This window comes from Trachemys scripta, chromosome 13 (assembly GCF_013100865.1).
Source record: "Trachemys scripta elegans isolate TJP31775 chromosome 13, CAS_Tse_1.0, whole genome shotgun sequence".
Taxonomy (NCBI): Eukaryota; Metazoa; Chordata; order Testudines; family Emydidae; genus Trachemys; species Trachemys scripta.
The window spans coordinates 24,127,683-24,151,663 of NC_048310.1; the positions used below are offsets into that span (position 1 = coordinate 24,127,683).

The window sequence follows — 23,981 nt, forward strand, 5'->3', positions numbered from 1 at the left end:
TAGCCACCAGATGGAGCCATCTGTGTAATAAAAGCAGTTTGAAAGGAAATCATAGTTCATTTATTGTACTGTATACTTTTCTGTTCCAACAAGAACAACTCTGACTTTTGTGCTATATATTCTAGCCAGCCTATTCAAAAAGTTTGATGGGATTTTTGACATGTAGTGTGAGAGTGAATAGATTAGTACTGAAATTAGAATATTTCTAAAATGATAGTATCTTACCTATGTCATCCGGTGCAGTTTGCTATACACATACCGGGTGAAATCCTGGCTCCAGGGATGTCAATGGCAAAACACCCATTGACTATTTCAGTGTGGGCAAGATTTCACCCATGGTGCATATATATTTACAGTAATACTCATAGCCTAACTAGGATACATTAATCATTACTGAATATTTGTATCTTCATTTTGCTGGTATTTTACCCTAGAAAAAATATAGCAAGTTAATGAAATCTCCAGTCACCTGCCCCTAGTAAACTATGAATATTTGTCTTTTAATGGAGTTTTAAGTGAGCATTTAGTTTCCTTCCCCCGAATATTGCCAGACTCCAGTGCTCCGAACGCCTCCCCCCTTTGGAAAGCTGCTTACAGTTGGAATTATTCGCTTTTTAAACAGTTTACATGACATTTTGTTTCTTTATTCTTTTTTGTTTTGTTTTGTTAAATTAAATGCCTTTTGCATCTAAGTCATAAAAATCAAGAGCACCAGTAGGCCTGTAACATTTTGAGATGTTACACTCAGAAGGTTATTTTATGTGATCATATATACGTGGGAGGTTAAGAAGTCCCAAGTGTAACCACAGGGAGGGAAAGAAAGACACAGAGATGGGAAGCTTTATTTCTTATTGGTTTCCTCATTCATTCCTCTCACCTCCCACAGAGGAGTCTAATGGGAGATGGTTTACTTTAGCATCAGAGCGATGGTATTATAATAAGGCTTCAGTGGCAAAGAAACAAAAACAATCAGTTAATAATCCATGCTTTGGAAACACAACCTAGGGGTTTTTTGTTTGTTTGTTTGTTTTTTACAGTAGACAACTTTTTATAGATTTTACTGTTGTTAAGAAACATTGTGATGTTTCTGAAGCCATATGTGACACAGCTGTCCAACATTCTTTTAGTTCATCATTTGCTTGATTACATATGGTAGTGTATCAGACTATCACGCCATATCACACCAAATGGATGACTGAAATAAACCAGAATGAAGGGAGGGCAGAGGTACCCTTGGATGAGCCTGCTTGGTCTAGGGACACACCTTGGTTACAGTTTTGTTTGTTTATTTGTTTGAGCTGCTCAGATAAAATTTGGGGAAAGGGGAGGGTTAAGAAAAAAAACACATGAAAACCCTCTCAAGTCATTTTTTTTTTTTAATTTCTTCAGTAAATAACACTGAGGATCTTGTGTGTGACTAGAAGTAGCAGATGCTTCTCCGGATGCTTGGTACAGCTTCCCAACCAAGGGCCAAGATCCAACAGAATAATGCACAAACTCAGGATGACCTGCTCAGGCAGGCAGGACGTGAGATAAATGCTCCTGGACTACACAATGAGACTACTCAGTCCAGCTCCTTGTAGTACGGGCAGGTCCTGTGAGCATTACCAGAGGTCTCTCTTGTCCCTGGTTTTCTTGTGTAGACTTTTGAGTTCTTTACTCTTGTTGCAGCATTGAAAAGGGTTCCTGCTGGAACCCTTCTCTGCCATCTTTCTAGAGATGTCCATACACACTGCTTTATTCTCGTGATTTTTTGCAAGGGCTTTCTGCACCCTTGCTTCTCCCCAGATGGTGAGAAACTCAATGATTTCTGCACAGCTCCATGAAGGTGCACGTGTCATTGTATGGTAGTACAGGTTGTACAGTAGTAGTAATACCCTGCTCAAATGCTGAGGTATGTGAATCCAGGAGCAAATGGACCGGTCCTGGCTTCTGGCCAGCATTTGAACAGGGAAGGTGACATCTGGGTAACATGACCTCAGAAGAGTGGAGAGGACACAGGTAAACAGACTGATCCTGATGACATGCAAAGCTGTGTGGATAGCAGTTGGCGAACTGCCATCCTAGTGCGAATGAGCAGTATGGGCACACGAACATTAGTCCACACTAACTCATCCACAATTAACTTAATCCGCTTTCAAATTGGATTATGGAATACATATTACTTGGTCAATTAGAGTGCTTTGAAAGAGTGTGGCATATATATGAAGGTCATTTCAGTATACACTGGTTAAAGTTAGTGCAATTTAAACCTCCCATGTAGACAAGCCCCAAGTGTTTGCAGAATTAGGACCTTTAAAATACCAGAGAGATAACATTTGATTAGGCTAGTGACCTTTTCTTTGCATAGGAGTGTAAACAGAGTATGTTATTTCTGGCTTTGAATATCTTGTTTTATAGAAAAATATTGCTATATTCAGCCGTAAAGAATTCAGATCACTACTGCTCACATTTTAGTGTTATTACACTGTTTGGGCCATTATAGCCTAGACCATCTAAAGATTAACAAGTCTACTACAGCCTTAGCTAAGAGCCAGCTAGTTTTTAGCTCATGCAGTAGAGGCTCATGTACAAAGCTTCAGCAGTTCCAGGTTCGAGCCCAGTGTTACATGTGCATTGTCAGCAAAGCAGGTTTATTTGCAACCGGGTGGATTTGATTTAAATCGTTATTTAAACCACTAGTCAGGAAGACTTGATTTAATCATGGATTTCTACATAAAAGTGCATTCTTGTTGGTTGTTATAACCTTAATACATATTCTTCGCAGCTCAGAGATAGATGTAGGTTTCATTTTTAGAAGGTACACACTATACATTTTTAAAGTGATTTATGCTGAAAAATTTTCAGATTAGTTTTACAGCTATAACAGAAAATGAATGATTGTTTGGTTATTTCATTTACCAAAGGTAAGTGAAGCAGATATTGATGAAGTCATTGGGAGGTAAACTATCTTCAGTTCAACAGGTTAATCATTAATATTTGGAGGATTTTCTTGCTATGCTGTATTAGGAGGAGAACATCACCAGGCAGACATTCAAATTGTTTTATTTAACTAAAACAACATTGTGTATTCTAGATTTTTTCTTCAACAGCAAACATATAATATTTTAACAAAACAAACGTGAATTTTTGAATTTAAACATTCAAGTTTTTTAAAATCAGGTTTGTTTTTGTTAAAATTGTTTTTAACTAAAATAGTTAAATTAAATATTTAAAAAAAACAAACAAACATTAAATTGACTCTGTCAGCCAAGTCAATATGATAAACCTAAAATATTGGCTTCTGCAGCTAACAGTCATCTTCACCTTCATTTTCCTGTATGTTCATAATCTGGAAAAGAAAAACAAGCTTTCCTGCTTTTTCAGGTCCCAAATGATTTCTCAATTTGGACTGAATTAGTCCAAAGGAAGAAAATATTCTTTCTACACCAGCAGAAGAAGCTACTGCTGTTAAAAGTGAGATTATCACTTCAACAGTCTCTGAATCCAACTGCTTAAGTGACTTCTACCAGTCCACTGGTGTGACTTTCTTTAAAACACCATCAGTAAACATATTTCTTGAACGGTTCTTATTCCCAAACTGGGTCTCTTTTATGGCCTGCTGCCATTATAGGTTTTCCCTTCTAGTGAGAGAATGGTACGGTTGATCTCAAATCAATGAAGGCTACGTTCAGAAAGACCTGAAGATTTCTGGAATATACTGCTCAAACAGTTTCACTTTTGTTTCTACTGTCTGTCCCTCCCTTCTCACATTTATCTCCAGACTTCTTTTTCTTGTCCAGATCTATTCCGCCCCCAACAATCATCTATTCTTTGAACTTTTTGAAACTTTGCACTTTTAGATAGAGGTAAGGGATTGATTCTGTGTACAAAAATTTGCAGAGGGACTATAGGGTTGAAGGGTCTATTATTTCTCACCTCTATAATATTTATTTAAAAACATTTTTGCTGTTAACAAGCATGTTATCTCTGGAGACACAAATCCACAGTTTGAGAACTGCAAAACTAAGCATCTCTGATGGCATCTTCTAGACTGAGCACTGAGTCCCATTGGGTAGCTAGAAAGATTAACCTAAATAATCTATACAGAAGCCCCTGGAACCTCATAAAATTGGGTCCCTAATCCATGAACTATTGGAACTCATTTACAAAACTTTTCTTAAACATTACATGAATATATTGTCTCACACTATAGAATAAATATTTATAATCCTTATTCCATGATCAGATATCTTTGAGCTATAATGTATCTTAATTAAAACTATTTTTAAACAAAAAAATCTGATTTAAAAAAATCATTGATTTTTATCCACCCTGATTTGCAATATTAGAAAAAATAGGATGCCCACCAACCCAGTTAACTCTTAAACGTTCATTCCACAACAACATGAGAGCAACTGTCCAGTTTGACAGGTCCATTTTGGACAGCTTTGAGATGAAAAGCAGAGTGAAACAAGGATGTGTTCTTGCCCCTACACTCTTGGGAATCTTTTTCTCGGTACTCTGGAACTGTGCATTTAAAGACATGAAAGATGGAGTGTATCTCCACACAAGATCAGATCGGAACTCTTCAAACTGTCACGACTTAAGTCAAAGACCAAAGTCAAAAAGGCACTAATCAGGGAACTTCTATTCGCTGATGCTGATCCTCATAGCCCATGATGAAGATCTACTACAAGAACTCATGGACGGACTGCCTTTCAACTGCTTGTCAGGCATTTGCACTCACCATCAACATCAAGAAAACGGTTGTATTAGGACAGGGGATTCCACAAGATCCTTCAGTCACCCTAAATGCAAACCAGCTAGAAGTAGTCCAAAAATTCAGATATTTACGTTCTACAGTGACCACCAACCTCTCACTGGATGGAAAACTAAATGTTCGCATTGGAAAGGCTGCCACCACTACCTTTAGCAGACTAACTAAAAGAGCATGGAACAACTCAAAGCTGACCATCAGGACCAAAACGCTAGTGCACCAAGCTTGCATCAGCACTCTCATGTATGGCAGGGAAACATGGACAACTTATGCTCATCAGGAGAAAAGGTTAAACAGTTTCCCCCTATGTTGTTTATGCCATATACTCAACATCAAATGGCAAGATAAAGTCACTAATGCAGAGGTTCTTCAAAGGGCAAATTTACCAACCATGACAGCCCTGCTCAAGCAAAGACAACTGCACTGGCTGGGCCATCTGAGTAGGTTGGAAGACGGATGCATACCTAAGGACATGCTATAAGGGGAGCTATCAGAGGGAATAAGAACAACAGGATATCTCAAGCTTCGCTATAAAGACACATGCAAGTGAGATATGAAGGAATTTGGTATTGATCCCGACCAATGGGACATCTTGGCAAGTGATCATAACAAGTAGCGCCATCAGGGTATCAAAGTCCATGACAGGAGCTGGTTCCTACAGCTTGAAGAGAAAAGAGCCCATAGGAAGCAAGCAGTTCCCAACTAAGATATATACATTTGCAATAACTGCCACAGATCATGCCAATCTCGGATTGGCCTATTTAGTCACATAAGACATTGCAAACCATCTACACCAGGCTGTCTAGATTCATAGATGAGAGGATGCCAACAATGTGCACTATGAACACCTGCCCGCTCAGGTGCTATAGCAAACACAGTTTGCAGTAAAGTGATTCATGCAGGTTGAACTAAATATTTGCCAGTATCTGCTGGCTGTTGCTGGAGTGCTTCCCCTGGGGGTGATTTCGTCTCTGAAGGCTGAGCAGACAACAACCCAGGGTTTGCTCCCTGAGGCTGGGGACCTGTCTGAACCCAAGCTTTGCAAATCCCCGCATTCCCTGAGGCTGCTGGGGCAATACACACAATCATGCTAAGGATGACAGCCTGAGGGTCCTGCTGCTGGGGGCTCAGTGCCTGGAGCAGGGGGCAAGGAAGGGGGGGGGCTGAGAGCCATTGAACCAAACTGTTAAACCCTTTGTCTAATGGAAACTACTTCAAGCCAGGCGGTGCGGTAGCACCCCTAGTTCCAGCATCTGTGGGGAGAGCGGAGGACACCCGCGGCTGAACTACTTTCCGAGTCCCTTCAAGGGCAGGAGCGGCCGGCTCTGCCAGCCCGCCCGCGCGGCCTCTGTAGCAAACCAGGGCGCTCGGGCGGGGACGAGACACAACCTATCAACGGCCACGTGTTTCCCCTCGGCCCCCGCGCCGGCCGGCTCCCAGTGGCGGCGCCGCTCGCACCGGGCCGTTCCCGCAACTGAAACCTCCTGGGCCCTTCCGCGTCCGTGTCCTGCGGCGGCCCGGCCCTCTCTAGCCTCGCGGCTCTGCGCACCGAGGTAGGTAGCCCGAGCTGCAGCAAGGGGAGCCCAGGGCCGCAGAGCGGCTGGGGGGACAGAGAAAGCCCGGGGCTCCTGGGAGGGAGGGCGCAGAGAGAGCCGGGAGCGGGGCGGGCGGGTATAGAGACACCGGGGCTCTGGGCGGTACGGGGCTGGGGGCGCAGAGAGGGGCGGGGCCGAAAGAGAAAGCGGCGCCCTGGGCTGGGAGCCGCGGTTTGCGCGTCTGCGGGCGGGTGCGGGGGGGAGCACATGGTCCCGGCTGACATGCAGCTGAGCACAGCCAAGGGCTCCGGCCCGCAGGGGCAAGGCGCGCTCCGCCTCCCTCCCGGTCCGTGGCCCCAGAGCCCTGCTCGGCTTCGCGGGGGCCTGCCGGAGCCTCGGCCGCCCCCAGTCGGGAGGTGGTTTGCGCGCACATCGCGGCGTGCGGGCGGTGACTGTTGTCACCGCTGGCCAGATGTGTGTGTGCGCCACCGCCTTAGGGAGCGCCTGGTATGGGGGCCACAGCCCTTGGGCAACCACTGACTCCAAGAACCTGCCCTGCCGGATCGGCTTTAGCAGCCTCTGGAGCTGTGCGCTTCCCCGTTACTTTTTGGCTGGTGTAGAACAGGGTGTGTCTGGCCTCAATCACAGCTCCAAAGGCTTGGGGATGGGGAGTTTGTTTTTCTTTTCACATGATGAGGGAGATTTTCCTGCTAGACATTCCCAAGGGCTGGAAAAAGTGGAGCTGTAATGTTTGGTTTTGGATTTTTTCGTAGTAGGCATGAAAATGTCCTTCTCAAATAGATAAACCAAAACCTAACTTTTTGTGGGTGTAGTTATTTGAAATGAGATTATTTATTAACCTTTTGTCAAGTCCCAAGAAAGTATTAAAGATCACATTCCAAACACACTTAAAACCTTAGACTTGAATATTAAATAAAACTTATTTGATGTATAATAAGTGCAGTTCTGTGTTCCTTGGCTGTTCAAGATGTTGCTTGCTGTGTCCTTAAGATGTTTTCCTTTGCCATTTCACCCCCAAGGTTTGTAAACTGACAGCCATCATTTTGGCTGATCAGAGATTACAAGTTGTTATAAATTTGTAGCATCCAGAAGACATAAGAGGATGTATTCCCTGACCCCAAATAGCTTAGGCCTGGTCCACAGTAACCCCCCACTTCGAACTAAAATACGCAACTTCAGCTACGTGAATAACGTAGCTGAAGTCGAAGTACCTTAGTTCGAATTTACCGCGGGTCCAGACGCGGCAGGCAGGTTCTCCCGTCGACTCCGCATACTCCTCTCATGGAGCAGGAGTACCAGTGTCGACGGCGAGCACTTCCCGGATCGATTTATCGCATCTAGACAAGACGCGATAAATCGAACCCAGAAGATCGATTGCTTACTGCCGGACCTGGAGGTAAGTATAGACGTAACCTTAGAGTCAATTTTAGGCACAAGATGAGAAGGGAACATGTGGATATGGAGGATGAGATTTACATTATGATCACATGGTTTTATAGTTTGTGCACGTGCAAGATATTACTCACACCTCAGAAGAAGTGAGGGATGGATTTGGACAAAAGGTTGTGTGATGTTGTGCAGCCTAAATGGTTTTATAAAAACATGATAATAAGTGAATATAACGTAACGGGGATATGCTTCATGCAGAAGGTCTCTTGTAAGGTATCATTACAAAGCTTATAATCTACTGAGTGTGATCATCCGATTTGTATAAATGTACCACTCTTGTATCTAAAACTAGAAATATAAAATATAACTCTGAGGGCCTATTGTAATTATGTAAAGTGTGGGACATTAATGATGGTTTGGAATCTTGATGACTCCCATTAACCAGGACCATTGTCTGCAGATGGCTGTGTTTACCTGTGAGTCTTCCTGTATGTGTGTGTGCTGGCAAGTGGGCAATGAAGTCTTGCAGTGACATGTGATCATGTCACCTGAACTGGAATCCATCTTTAACCTGGTGCTTTTCCAGTGTGTGTGTGTGGGGGGGATGGAAACCCAGAAGGACAAAGGGTTCCCGCCTTATGCAAAAGATATATAAAGGGGTGGAACAGAACAGAGGGAGAGAGGAGCCATCATGAAGAATCCCCTAGCTATCACTTGAGCTGCAACAAGAGCTGTACCAGGGGAAAGAATTGTGCCCAGGCCTGGAAGGTATCCAGTCTGAGAAAAAACTTACTGAAGCATCTCTGAGGGTGAGATTATCTGTATTCAGTTTGATTAGACCTAGATTTGCGCATTTTATTTTATTTTGCTTGGTGACTTACTTTGTTCTGTCTGTGACTACTTGGAACCACTTAAATCCTACTTTCTGTATTTAATAAAATCACTTTTTATTTAGTAATTTACTCAGAGTATGGGGGAGCAAACAACTGTGCATATCTCTCTATCGGTGTTATAGAGGGCGAACAATTTATGAGTTTGCCCTGCATAAGCTTTATGCAGGGTAAAACGGATTTATCTGGGTTTAGACCCCATTGGGAGTTGGGCATCGGAGTGCTAAAGACAAGCACCCTTCTATGAGCTGTTTTCAGGTAAACTTGCAGCTTTGGGACAAGTGATTCAGACCCTGGGTCTGTGTTGGAGCAGACAGGAGTGTCTGGCTCAGCAAGACAGGGTGCTGGAGTCCTGAGCTGGCAGGGAAAACAGAAGCAGCGGTAGTCTTGGTACATCAGGTGGCAGCTTCCAAGGGGGTTTCTGTGATCCAACCCATCACAGGTTGCATCCCTATTTTGCAGATGTTGAAACTGGGGCACAAATAAGTGATGTAACTTTACCACTGGTGAGCTGTGACACCTTGGTAGAATTTGGAATAGAACCATGTGTTTTGGCTCCCAAGCTGCTGCTCTAACTACTAGAAAGCACTCCCACTGGACTACATGGACCATTGGTCTGGCTGGTGTAGTGGGGAGGTGAGGATGCAGCACTTAATAGACGTTAATCTGATGTGTTGCAGCAAGGAGAGTCTTGCCAATTCTCTAGAACAGGTGAGCTTTTTTGGTGTTTTTTTTTTTCTTTTGTTTTTAGGCAGTCTCCTAATTTCCCCCCCTCCCCCCTCAAGTGGTTTTAATTGTTTTTCCTTGTCTCTGCTGGTTTTCCCATTGACTGACTGTTCTGGGATGTGGCAAGGGAAGGGATTAGAACCTTTCATTACTTCACTAGTTGATTAGGGAAGGATGACAGCTCTCTCTTGCCTGAATGAGTCATCATTCAGATACTGGTGACTAATTTGGGGCTTTAACGTGGCTTGTGTGGTCTCAGCTCTAAAAAAAACCACCTCAACGAGCAGTGTAGTTCCCAGCACTGGGGCACTGTTTACACTTGTGCTTTACAGTGCTGAAACTTCCTGTGCTCAGGGGGGTGTTTTTTTCACACGCCTGAGCGAGAAAGTTGCAACGCTGTAAATTGCCAGTGTAGACAAGCCCTTCTACTCCAAGAGCATAAAGCATACTTTCAGAATAAATACATTATACTTTAAATGTTACCTGTACATACATCTTGCAATGATTCTGAATCTTGATGAATATCTTCAAGCTTTCTGTAGGTATTTTACATGTTACTCTTCATGGATAAATTTCCTGTGTGATAAGTTTGATGCGATGAGTGTGTGTGTGAGTGTTATTTGCAAAGAACAGGGGACTCTTTGCCAAGTGGTTTTTAGGTTACAGTAAATGATTTAGGAATTTTAGGTGCACAAGTCCCACTCAAGGCAGCAGAATGTACCTGTGGGCTCTAGAGAGGAAGATCCTCCTTTTGTAGATAGGTATGTTTTTACTCTTTGATTCTTTTATTGGCAGCTTCTGCTACAGCAGTTTGTGGACTTCTGCCCTCAGATAACCATGGAGGTTATGTAGACTGTTGAGTCACTGTGGCTAACAGTCTAGTCTCTGGGATCATATGGTGATTGTGTAACAACCAGGCCAGTCATCTACTCAGAGTTACTAGGGGAGATGTCTCAAAAGCTTCTGTAATAACAGCCATTTTATGGATAGATTATGAAATTAAAATGTCTATGTATATTGGAAATGCATAAAAGGGATATATAGAAATTAGAGCTGATCTAATGGGGAGGGCTGTTGAGTTCCCCTGCCTGCCTTTAGTTTTTATTCTTTACTTCAATCAGGATACAATTTGAAGATCACCATAGGTCCCTATATATGTTTTCTACTACTAGATATTGACTTGACTTGAATCTGCCAGCAATTGTCCAGAGAGTCTCGGTCCAACTTTTACTGTCACTTTACAGCAGTGGACTCCAACCTTTTTACGCCCAAGATCACTTTTAAAATCTAAGGGCAACCCAGGATCTACCCTGCCCCTTCCCCAAAGCCCCGCCCCGCTCACTCACTTTCACTGGGCTGGGGCGGAGGGGTTTGCAGTGTGGGAGGAGGCTTTGGGCTGAGCCTGGGGCAGGGTGTTGGGGTGCAGGAGAGGGTATGGGGTGCTGGCTCTGAGAGGGGGATCAGGCCTGGGACTTGGGGTTCAGGGTGCAGAAGGGGGTATGGGGTGCTGGCTCTGGGAGGGGGCTGGGGGTATGGGGTGCTGGCTCGGTGATCAGGGCTGGGGGTTGGGGCCCGGCCTTCCACTGGGCAGCACTTACTTCTGGTGGCTCCCAGTTGGCGGCAGGCGCAGCGAGACTCAGGCAGGCTCCCTGCCTACCGCCGCCCCACACTGTTTCCCAGAAGGGGCCAGTGTGCCCCGGCGGGGGGGCATGGCTCAGCGAGCTGCCCCTCTCTGCAAGCACCGCCCCCGCAGCTCTCCCAGCCAATGGGAGCTGTGGAGGCGGTGCTTGCAGGTAGGAGCAGCGTGCGGAGGGAGACCCCCGCCCTGGGAGCGGCATGAGGCCAGAGGTAGACAGGGAGTCTGCCTTAGCGGCAGACATACTGTGCTGCTGGAGATCGCGATCGACTGGGAGATTCTCTAGGATCAACCAGTCAATTATGATCGACTGGTTGGTGACCACTGCCTTACAGTCACACGAGTAGAGGTGGCTGCTAATTGAGCAGGGGAATCTGCTGGTTTATCGTATACAAATACTTGATTTGAAGACTGTCATGGATTTGGAGTTGGCGGTGATAACCTATGAATGCTGTATGCTCTGTAGGTTTTTCAAAGTATTGTAAAGCTATTTTCTGAATGCATATGATGTGTTAATTCATAATGGGGTTTTAACGAATGCACCGTGGCAAGGGCTCCAGATAGCTAGCTATCCATCTACCAACACTTGAGAGTTGGCTCAACCCCTGGGTGTACTTGTCATGAGTTTGGCAAGTGAGGAGGCCCAAGTTGGACACCTAGAGAACAATGGCTTTTGCTTGTTGTAAAAAGGACACTCCCTGAAGTGGGGGGAGGAGGAGCGCAGGGATGGGGAGGGGAGGGACACATGTTTTGCAGGGGCCTGAGATGGTCTTGGGCAGAAGGAAAGAGAGCTAAGATGAAAAGAAACTAACATTGACCCCAGGAATCTTCTGGGGTTCCATATGCTTATGTTGATTTCAATGGGCATTAGGTGCCTAGACACTTTTGAAAATCCAACTAGGTGCCTCTTTATATCTTTAGGCACCTAAATCTCTTTTGAAATTTGGCCCTTGTTGACCAGAAACAGTCTGTCAATTCACTAAGATAATGCTTCCTCTGTTTTAAAAGTCAGCTAGCTGTAAATTCAAAATATAGATTGATAAATCTACTCTTTTTTTTCTTGTGTATCCAGCACCTTGAAGGTAATTTTACTTAACTAATAGCAATAATTTTAAAATGCTGGGTTTGAACATCTTTAATTGAGTTCCAGTTTCCTTCAAATGCAGCTTGACATGAATCCCAAATAAAAAATGAATTAGTAAATAAGAAATGAATGATTTCACCAACTTCTAACATAACAGAATGTCAAAATGAAGGATCTGAATAAATGTCTGTTAAGTTATATAATTACTTAAATGTATAGATTGTGTATCCTGATTACCAAAAGGAAGTACCAAATTTACTGTGACAATGGTATTTGTTTACAAATCAACATGTTTTAATGGTTACCAATGAATGAGAATTAACCTCTCTTTAGGAAAATAACCAGAGAGTTCACATGCAACACAAGATTAAAATTACTTCTGTAAATCAAGGTTTCCTGTTTGTTGATTTAAATCATGATTACAATCAGTAGTTTAAATCACTTTGATTTAAAGCAATCCAGCCTGCTGCAGACATGCTGTTTGCAGAAGTGTTAATATTTTAACTGGATGACTTTTCTCAACTATTTTAAAAACAATGTTTGAATTACAATGCAGGAACTGATTAGCTGTTACATAATCCACTTTTGAAAACTGGTAAATAAGCAGTTCTGTGAATCTTGTTCCTGAATCACTCCACATGTGCTCACTGACCAGTGATCTAGAATAGTACTGATGAGGTGGCAGAATTAGTTTCAATTACTAGAATTCACATCTAACTTGGCAGGACAGGTGAGCCTGGGAAGGGAACTGGTGTGTGGAATAGGGAAGGCTTGTGACTCTCAATATGCTACATGTGCACTCAAGCCCCATTGTGGATATCTTCACATATGACATTTTTATAATTAGTACCTTCCTATTTTCATTCAGGTGTCCATAGTAATAAAGAATATTGCCAGAAGAGAAGTAATAAGGGCAGAATTCTTGAAATGTGTCTTTATATGAATAACTTTCTCTATTGAAATACAGTAAATTTCACACGTAAAGGTTTTTGGATGAGATAACCAGTTGAGGTGATTGTCTTAGCCATTTTAGGTGCAGACCTTTCAGAACTTCCAGGGTCTATCAGTGTATTTTTATAATAAAAGTACCATATTATTATGGTACCTATATTATGGAAGAATTATCTGGCAGTCCTACCTGCCTCTTTCAGGGCATCGTAATGCCTGTGTAATGGAAATATTTGAATTGGGCATCTTGTTGTAGAAGTGGCTTAAAATCTCTTAGCAAATAATGTTGTGTAATTTAACAACCTGATTTTGAGGCTTCATTAGAGTTTAATATTCAGAACCACACATTTGGTGTTTAACAAAAAAGCATATTTGATTTTTTTTTTTAAAGGCATAACTTCATTTGTATGTGAGCTGTCTGCCTTGGCTTTAATGAGCGTGCTTTATGTGTATTACCTAACCTTTTTGAATTAATGTTAGTTTAAAAAGTAGAACTTAAATGGGATCAACAACTGTGGCTCTGGTTATTATGCCTGTAATTGTCCGTTGCTCTTCATTCCCAGAGATTATTCTGAAGGCAACTGTCATGTATTTCATGACCCAGATTTAATATAAATTTAAAGTTCAACATATACCTCCCAAGCTATCGGATTGATTTTTTTTTTTTTTTTTTTTTTTTTTGGGGGGGGGGGGGGGGGTTAAAATCAAATTCTCTAGCTTGGAGTAATTTAGAATTCTTCCTATTGTGTGTGTCACATACACAGAGCTGCAGATTTGCTCTGTCTACTTCCTCATCATTTGTCTACTGATGTAGCTGACTGACATCTACAACACAGTAGCATTTTCTTAACATTTTAAGTGAAATTGCAGAAAAATTTTAAAGGAGAAGAAACTGAAAAATAACACTTAAAAAAAGCAATTGCTTCTTGGAGGGGCAAGCAGGGAGCCCATTTAGCCTTTGCCTTCTGTGACGTTTTGCATCGTGTATGGCTGTCTGCTGGGCACCAAAATGAAACCACCAACTCACTTCACATTGGCCATTGAAACACCATTAGATAGTGGTAATTTCTGGTCATTATAGCCCTGTTTTCTTTCTGACTTGGTACCTTATCCAGGTTGTGATACCTGAGACATCCAGTTTATACATGTGCTCATGTATTGCTGAAGTAGAAGGTCTAGACCAGGGATTGGCAACCTTTGGCACGTGGCCTGCCAGGGTAAGCCCCCTGGCAGGCCGGGCCAGTTTGTTTACCTGCCGTGTCCGCAGGTTCGGCCGATGGCAGCTCCCACTGGCCGCAGTTCGCTATTCCAAGCCAGTGGGGGCTGCTGGAAGCGGTGCAGGCTGAGGGATATGCTGGCCGCCGCTTCCCGCAGCCCCCTTTGGCCTGGAGCGGCAAACCGTGGCCAGTGGGAGCTGCGATCGGCCGAACCTGCGGACGCAGCAGGTAAACAAAGCAGCCTGGCCCAACAGGGGACTTACCCTGGCGGGCCGCGGGCCTAAGGTTGCCGATCCCTGGTCTAGTATTTTTTCCACTCAGCAGTGGATAAGGCTGCGATTTAGTCACAGCGATCATGGAATCCGTGACTTCCAAAGACCTCCATGACTTCAGCCTGCGCTGGCTGGGGGCTGCAGGGTCCCCTGCTGCCTGCAGGAGTACCCGCAGCTCCCGGCCACCGAGGTGGCAGAAGGGAGCCCTGCAGCTCTCCTGCTGCTCCTGGCCACCATGGGAGACGGGGGATCTGCCACTCCCGTCCACTACAGGCGGAAGAGAGGACCCAGCGGCAGAGGGAATTCCCACCGCTCCCTGCCCCCACTGGCGGACAGGGGGACCCCCCTGGCAGGGGGAATCCCTGATGCTGGGGGGAGGAGGGGATCCTGTGGCGGGGGCAATCTCCGCTGCTCCCAGCTGCTGCGGATGGCAAGAGGGACTCCCACTGCTCCCAGCCTCCGCCAGTGGCCGGGGCATCCCCACCACCACAGGTGGCAAGAGGGATTCCTGGAGCTCCCTGCTGCTGCGGGTGGCAGGGGGACCCCGGCAGCTCCCAGGCACAGTGGCGGATCCTGGAGCTCCCAGTGCTGCCTACCCCCTCCAGCTGCCCAGCCTACCCATTTTGTCTTGGGTATTTTTAGTAAAAGTCATGGACAGGTCACGGCTTCCGTGAATTTTTCATTATTGCCCATGACCTGTCCGTGACTTTTACTAAAAATATCCATGACAAAAACTTAGCCTTATGGATAACAAATATATTTGCTGGAAACAACTTCTGCTTCAGCACCCTAATTCTCCAACAGAGTAACAAAACAAAGAAATTGACAGAGGCCCTAAGAAAACAATCTAAATACTTCTGAAGATGTGGCCACCTATCAAGGTGTACACACACTACTGTAAAATACTTATACTAAGTATATGTGGCCTTCTACAAGTGTATATGTAATATAATAGCGTATATGTTTTAATAGGTCCATCCACAATTCTTGCATTTCTGAGTCTTACCAAATAAATCCTGAACTCCATCCGATTTGTGAATAGAGTAGATTGTCCAATCTACTCATAAAATTGTGACGGGTTGGATCACAGAAACCCCCTGGGAGCTGCCTCTGCTCCTGTTTTCCCTGCCAGCTCAGGACTCCAGCACCCTGTCTTGCTGCGCCAGACACTCCCGTCTGCTCCAACAGAGACCCAGGGTCTGAATTACTTGCCCCAAAGCTGCAGGTTAACCTGAAAACAGCTCACAGAAGTGTGCTTGTCTTTAGCACTCAGATGCCCAACTCCCAATTGGGTCTAAACTCAAATAAATCCGTTTTACCTTGTATAAAGCTTATGCAGAGTAAACTCATAAATTGTTCGCCCTCTATAATACCGATAGATATGCACAGTTGTTTGCTCCCCCAGGTATTAGCACATACTCTGAGTTAATTAATAAGTAAAAAGTGATTTTATTAAATACAGAAAGTGGTTCCAAGTAGTAACAGACAGAACAAAGTAAGTCACCAAGCAAAATAAAATAAAATGTGCAAATCTAGGTCTAATCAAACTGAATACAGATAAGATCCTCACCAGTTCCAAAATGCTCCCTTTTACAGACTAATCTCCTTTTAGCCTGGGTCCAGCAATCACTCACACCGCTTTGTTCCAGTTTCTTCCAAGTATCCTGGGGGTGGAGAGGCTCTCCTTAGCCAGCTGAAGACAAAATGGAGGGGTCTCCCACGGGTTTAAATAGACTTAAATAGACCCCCCCCCCCTCCTCACTCCTATGCAAAGTCCAGCTCCAAGATGGAGTTCTGGAGTCACCTGGGCAAGTCACATATCCATGCATGACTCAGTCTTTACAGGCAGAAGCCATTGTTCACATAGTATCTTGTATGTCTCCAGGAAGACTTCTTATGTGGATTGGAGCATTCCAAGATGCATTGTTCCCCAAGTGCTTCTTGATCCGGTACTTAACCTTACAAATTCCTTCCTAAAGAAGCTGACCAAATGCCTCACAAAACTTACTTAGAAATCAAGCAAGTATACAGCCAATATTCTTAATCTCAAGTACAAAATGATATATGTGTACAAATAGGATGAATAGCTATAGTAGACCATAACCTTTACAGAGATATGTTACATGGCACAGGCAGCACAAAACATATTCCAGTTATGTCATATTCCCATAAAGCCTTATGGGAGGTACCGTCACAAAACTAATCTGCTAAGTTGTTAGAGCAGAAATAAGTGCTTTTTCATAGTACCTTTAAGGATTTCCTTGGGGCCACTAATGCTTAAAAGTAAGCACAAGCTTTAGCACTTTGATGGATTGGGACCATTGTGGTGAGCACCTTGCTCAGTCAAGCCCAAAAAGAGAGAGAACAAGTATTAAAATCCTTTATAATCACAGTCTTACTGTGGAGGGAGCAAAGAGCTCCCATGTTTCACTGTGAAAAAGAATATCTAGATTTGCTTGAATTCCATATTTCTTTTCTGCTTCAGACCTTGAGATCTGACCTCTGCTGTCACTATGCTAATGCTAATATTTTTTTACTCCGTCTTTATTATAGCCATGCCTGATGGACTTCAAATATGACAGTACTGTCAGAGTTTTCATTATTGTAGTACAATTTTTCTGGTTCTGTGAGAGCAGTCTTTCTCTGCACCCTTAATCTCCTCTTTGCTTGGACCCGAGTGTCACGGAGTATTGGGGGACTCAGGGCCCTGCACCCCCGGCTTCCTGCGATTCACCATGACTCTCAGCCAGCCAGTAAAGCAGAAGGTTTATTTGGATGACAGGAATACAGTCCAAGACAGGTCTTGCAGGCACAGACAACAGGATACCTCTCAGTTAGGTCCAGCTTGGGGTCCCAGGGCATCCCAGCCCACCCCCCTTTGGGGGGTCAGAGCCATCTCTGCCTCCCAGCCATCTCTCCAGCTCGCTTCCCACACTCTCCTTTAGCGACCCCTCCCACAGCCTTTGTTCAGTTTCCCGGGCTAAGGAGTCACCTGGCCTTCAACCCCTTCCTGGGTTCTCATGTTACACATTCAGGTATGCGCCCTCGGGCCATCTCCCATCCTCCAATGCAGACTATCCCAGCCACACTCCCCTGTCAGCATTCACAGACCACAGTGAGAACAGGCCCAGTTCGTCACACCGAGTGTTAGAGCTTCTCTTTCCTTCTATCAGAGAAACTTTAGAACTGTGGTGCCATCATCTGTACTGCTTGAGATGTGATACCATTGTGAGATAACGTTGCTCTTAGTGTTTACTTGCCTGTGTGGTCTAAAGGATGTCACAGTTCACTTTCTGTGGTAGCTAACCTTTACAAATTGCAGGTGCTGACCTAGCACAGTTTCTTATTTTAATTTATTTAGTTTAAGGAACAGTTTAAGAAAGTCAGCCTGTTGACTGACAGAAGACAGACACCTATATTAGTCATATTCTCAGGTGAACTACTATCTGACTTAAGTAGCTGGCATGTATTATTAGATCAGTTGCAGGGGTGAGGAGGTGGTCAGGTCTTATATTGCTAATTAGATTAGTCAATTCTGTGTATTACCCTAGAGACTCAGTCCAATTTCCAAAGACAAATTTCTCAAATTATGCTTGAAACGTATGCTGGGAATGCCTGCCTGGCAATATGCAACTTTTTAAACCCTTGGGGTTCTCTTGTGAACACTGGAGCCTTCTTCCACCGTTAATATTTCCTGGAATAAAAAGACATGGTACCAATGAACTCCAAGCCAATATTGCTAAACTAGGGCCTGATTTATCTATTTAGGTACTTGCATGAGCTCTATCACTATGGTATTAGAGTGTCTAACACATAATTAAACATAGAAATTACAGTAATGCTCTCCTTTTTTCCCCCCTCATAAACTGGAGGAGAAATAGCTTGATTAGTTTATAGTTTTTCTTTGCTTGCTTACGTGAGTTGCTTGTGGGCCTGTGAGAAGAAATTGTTGAGGGAATGCTAATTTGAAGAAGTTAGTTTTGCATTTGGCTGTGAAAGTGGGGAGGATTGTGGTCATTCTGATCTTATGTGGGAGTGATCTCCATAGCACAGATCCAGCTCCTGGAAAAGTTCTCTCCTTTGCTAACAAGCTTCCCCACTTGGTCAACAGTTGAATTGTTCCATTGAATGTAGTTCTTTTGAGACACCAAGATGATGGTGGGAGAGGTGTTTCTCAGCTAGGTATGTGTGACTAGGTAGGGCGTCTTTTACACTGCTTTGCTGTGAGAGCAACCACTCCTGGTCTGCCCACACACAGCCTCCATTCAGATTACTTCCAGCTATACTTAGGGCCCTACCAAATTCACAGCCATGAAAAATGTGTTGCAGACTGTGAAATCTGGTCTCCCCCCATGAAATCTGGTCTTTTGTGTGCCTTTAACCTATACTATACAGACTTCACGGGGGGAGGCCAGTGTTTCTCAAATTGGGGTCCTAGCCCAAAAGGGAGTTGCAGGGAGGTCACAAGGTTATTTTGGGGGGGGGGGGGTCATGGTATTGCCACCCTTACTTCGGTGCTGCCTTCAGAGCTCGGCAGCCAGAGAGTAGCAGCTGTTGGCTGGGCACCTAGCTCTGAAGGCAACATCCTGCTAGTAGCAGTGCAGAAGGGTGGCAATACCATACCATGCCACCCTTCTGTGCTGCTGTCTTCAGAGCCGGGCGGCCAGACAGTGGAGGCTGCTGACTGAGGGCCCAGCTCTGCAGGCAGCAGTGCAGAAGTAAGGGTGGTAATACCATACTATGCCATCCTTACTTCCGTGCTGCTGCTGCTGGTGGCAGCTCTGCCTTCAGAGCTGGGCTCCTGGCCAGCAGCCGCTGCTCGCCAGCTGGTTAGCTCTGAAGGCAGCACTGCTGCCAAAAGTAAGGGTAGCAGTACCACAACCCCCCTACAATAACCTTGCGACCCCCCCCCCCCCTTCCCCATCCTTTTTGGATCAGGACCCCTACAATTACAACACTGTGAAATTTCAGATTTAAATAGCTGAAATCATGAAATTTATTTTTAAAATCTTATGACCATGAAATGGACCAAAATGGACCGTGAATTTGGTAGGGCCCTAGTTATGCTGTATTAGTGCTTTAGCCAGCCACTCTTGAATTACACTGCAGAGCAACACCAGCAAATTCCCAGGCCCAGACTTTCCCTCAGAAATGTGTGTCTTGTACTGTCCGGCCCTCTCCTGGGCTACACAAGCTCATGTGAAGTCCGTCATTTTATTAATAGAAAATGATGTGCGCAAATCCCGTTCCCCCAGTTGAAGTTTCCCAAACACTTCAATCCAAGCACACTGGTTTAGATACAACAATAAAACAAATTTATTAACTGCAGAAAGATAAATTGCAAGTGACTACAAGTAATGAGGTGCAAAAGTCATAATTAGGTACAAGTAAATAAAGGGTAAAATGCAACTAATACCTAACTTAAGTGAATGCAAAGCACCACGTGTCTCTCAGTCTTCCTGTCTGAACTCCTTTCAGTCAGGATCTCTATTCCCAGTCCAAAGCTATTTCCTGTGTTCTTCAAGTGTTATCGATGTTGAGTAGAGATGAAGGGAGAAATCATTTGGGTGTCTGTTCCCTTGGGTTTTTTTTTTTTTTTTCTCCCTCTTCCTTGAGGATCATCTCCAGCTGGGGTTTGGGAGACAAAGAGTCTGTAGGGATGGGACCCTCCATCTGTTTCTTTGCCAAGATGTAAATTTCTCTTTCTCACCCTTTCTCCTGCCAAAGAATGGCCATTTAATCAGGTGGTGGTCTATTTGATTTCATTGACACCTGGCTGAGGAACTGGTTTGTGGCTGCTCTTAGTAATATCCAGGGATCCTAGTTTTCCAAGATTAAAAAAACCAAAATACGCCGATTTAAAAAAAATGTTTTTCCTTGATTAAAATGAATTGCTGAACTTTAGTTTCTCTAGCCACTATATATATAATGTGTGTGTGTGTGTTTATATGTATCAGTTGAACACAGTGTTTTATTGATATACGGTAGATCCCCATTTATCCAGCTCTCCATATTAACTGAACCACCAGCTGACAGTGGCTGGGGTTCTGGCTATCAGCCCTGGGTGGCTGGGGCTCTGGCTGTCAGCTTTGCTGCCCGGGGCCGCCTGAGGCGCACACACACCCCACCCATCTTAAAATAAGGGATAGAAAGCTCTTTGCCAGTTCTCCTGATTATCCAAATTATCCGATCTCGCCCTGGTCACAGTTAGATTGGACAAATGGAGTTCCATTGTAAATTTAAAGCTCTTTCAAAAATCAGCCAAAAAAGGGGGAGGTTGCATGCATTGAATAAAGGACACGTGTACTTACATTAACTATTAACTAAATTTTATTGAATGTTTTTATTTTTTCACAAAACAGAAACACTAAAGATTCTCTGTGTTTTTCTGCGGTTGTTTTTTGTGGCAAATGGATTTCTAGGATTCCTGGTAATATCATACAGTATAATCTTAGAACTTTACATACAGTTTTGCTACGCACATTTTACCAGGACAATAATAATCAGCAAATTGTGAGTTTTCAAATGATACCTCACAAGGCATACTTTGTATAGAATTTATCATAGCCTTGAAAAAGGAATGAACATAGGGGTGCAGACTGTCATAGTATGGCCACGCAGGATGGAATCCTTGAGGAGGCCAAAAAGACGCCCAAAATGCACGTCTGGGGCTGTGTGCTGTTTAAATTGGACATAAAGGAGATTTAGAGAGCTGTTTGTCATCTCATCAGCATTGCAATAGCTTCCTATCAAGGGGTCTTGTGGAATACCTCAGGGTGAGGGGTTTAGAGTTAAACAGGTGTCCTCCACGAATCTCTGGATTTGGCCTAAGGGGAAGGCCATTTCAAGGTGTTTCCATTCACTCCTGAGGTCCTTGGGAGTTTGACAGGGCTATTTGATGACTGATAGTACCAGATGCTGCATAGAGGTCAGCTGGATATATATACATGTGCTTCTGTGCTCTCCTCCTGCCCATCAACAAGAGAAGTTGGCAGTAGTTGAGGGTGCTCCGTATCAGTCCAGACTGTATCCCTAACTCTCAGGCCTTCATTCAGGGTGAAATTTGGTTACCTTGAATTCAGCAATGAACTTTCACAAGATGAAACCTGATAATTCATATTATTCACCCTTCCAGCCAGGATGGATTTTATTTAAATCAAATTGACTTAAATCACTAGTCAGGAAGACACGATTTAACATGGATTTCTACATAAAAGTGCATTCTTGTTGGTTGTTACAACCTTAATACATATTCTTCACAACTCAGATAGATGTAGGTTTCATTTTTAGAAGGTACACAGTATACATTTTTAAAGTGATTTATGTTGAAAATTTTTCAGATTAGTTTTACAGCTATAACAGAAAATGAATGATTGTTTGGTTATTTCATTTACCAAAGGTAAGTGAAGCAGATAGTTTACCTCCCAATGACTTCATAAATATTTTCAGTTCAACAGGTTAATCATTAATATTTGGAAGATTTTCTTGCAACGCTGTATTAGGAGGAGAACATCACCAGACAGACATTTAAATTGTTTTGTTTTAACTAAAACACAACAACCTTGTGTATTCTGAATTTTTTCTTCAATGGCAAACATATAATATTTTAACAAAACAAACATATAAATTTTTGAATTTAATTAAACATTCAAGTTTTTTTAAAATCAGGTTTGTTTTAGTTAAAATTGTTTTTAACTAAAATAGTTAAATTAATTTTTTTTTTTTTAAACCAAACATTAAATTGACTTTGTCAGCCAGGTCAACATGATAAACTTAAAATATTGAGTTCTGCTGCTAACTCAGTTGTCTTCACCTTCATTTTCCTGTTTGTTCATAGTCTGGAAAAGAAAAACAAGCTTTCCTGCTTTTTCAGGTCCCAAATGATTTCTCAATTTGGACTGAATTAGTCCGAAGGAAGAAAATATTCTTTCTACACCAGCAGAAGAAGCTACTGCTGTTAAGTGAGATTATCACTTCAACAGTCTCTGAATCCAAGTGCTTAAGTGACTTCCACCAGTTCACTGGTGTGACTTTCTTTAAAACACCATCAGCAAACATATTTCTTGAACGGTTCTTATTCCCAAACTGGGTCTCTTTTATGGCCTGCTGCCATTATAGGTTTTCCCTTCTAGTGAGAGAATGGTACGGTAGATCTCAAATCAATGAAGGCTATATTCAGAAAGACCTCAAGATTTCTGGAATATGCTGCTCAAACAGTTTTACTTTTGTTTCTACTGTCTGTTCCTCCCTTCTCTTATTTATCTCCAAACTTCTTCTCCTTGTCCAGATCTATTCCACCCCCAACAATCATCTGTTCGTTGAACTTTTTGAAACTTTGCACTTTTAGATAGAGGTAAGGGATTGATTCTGTGTAGACAAATTTGCAGAGGGACAATAGGGTTGAGGTCTATTTCTCACCTCTATATATTTATTTAAAAACATTTTTGCTGTTAACAAGCATGTTATCTCTGGAGACACAAATCCACAGTTTGAGAACTGCAAAACTAAGCATCTCTGATGGTATCTTCTAGACTGAGCACTGAGTCCCATTGGGTAGATAGAAAGATTAACCTAAATAATCTATACAGAAGCCCCTGGAATTCTATAAGATTCGGTCCCTAATCCATGAACTATTGGAACTCCTTTACAAAACTTTTCTTAAACATTACGTGAATATATTCTCATACTATAGAATTAGAATTTATAATCCCTATTCCATTATGAGATATCTTTGAGCTATAATGTATTTTAATTAAAACTATCTTTAGGTAGGTTTTTCCTCAAAAAGCATTTTATCAAAAAAATCTGATTTTGTTTTTAATCAATCATTGATTTTTATCCACCCTGCTGCCAGCTGTTGCTCCTCATCTAGAAACTATTTTTACTGTTTATCACTGCACCAGGATGAAAAGTTCAGTCTTCAGTCTACTTCTCTATGCAACAGTCTCAGTGAGGAGACAATCAAGGGTAGATGTAGATGTAGGAGCAGTGTGTGTCAGTACAGTGCATCTGAGCAATATACACAATACCGTAGAGCATGGAAACGTCTTTATTATTTAGACACAGACAAAGAACACATGGTCAGAGAAACAGTGATATTTAAAAATATACATTAAACTATTTTCCCTGCCTTATACATACCCACTAGCATCTTGTGGCAAACAGAAGATTTAATATTTGCCTAAAATTGCAGGAAGTGTTGCTGGTGGCTCAGCGGCTTCCTCCCAAAACTTACAAATGTTAATTATAATGCTCCCTGAGCCCTACATCTGCCCTTGGCCCTCACCTGTGTCGTTTAATTAGGCACACGCTCCAACCCATGTCATTTCTGTACCTTCCTGGCCTGATACTAATTTCAGCCTCGTATCTCACCTACTCCCTAACCCCCTGTCAGTTCCACATCACCAACCCTCCACATCTACCTCTTTCACCACAGGCATCCTCCTGCAGCTCTGGGGGCTCCTTTTCACACACGCCCTCACTCATGGCCTGGATGAGGCAGCT

The 23,981-nt window shown here is 43.2% G+C and overlaps 1 protein-coding gene across 2 annotated transcripts in view; it reads left to right on the forward strand.

Moving 5' to 3' along the window:
- Positions 1-23,981, forward strand: part of C13H19orf12 (chromosome 13 C19orf12 homolog) — a 112,284-nt gene that overhangs the window by 83,021 nt on the left and 5,282 nt on the right. Inside the window, exon 1 of one of the 2 annotated variants that reach the window (XM_034788934.1) lies at positions 6,158-6,312. The exons of the other annotated variant lie outside the window; for it this stretch is intronic. The gene's annotated coding sequence lies outside the window, so the exon portion shown is untranslated. Of the gene's footprint in view, positions 1-6,157; positions 6,313-23,981 lie in introns of those variants that run through there. 2 annotated transcript variants of the gene reach the window in all.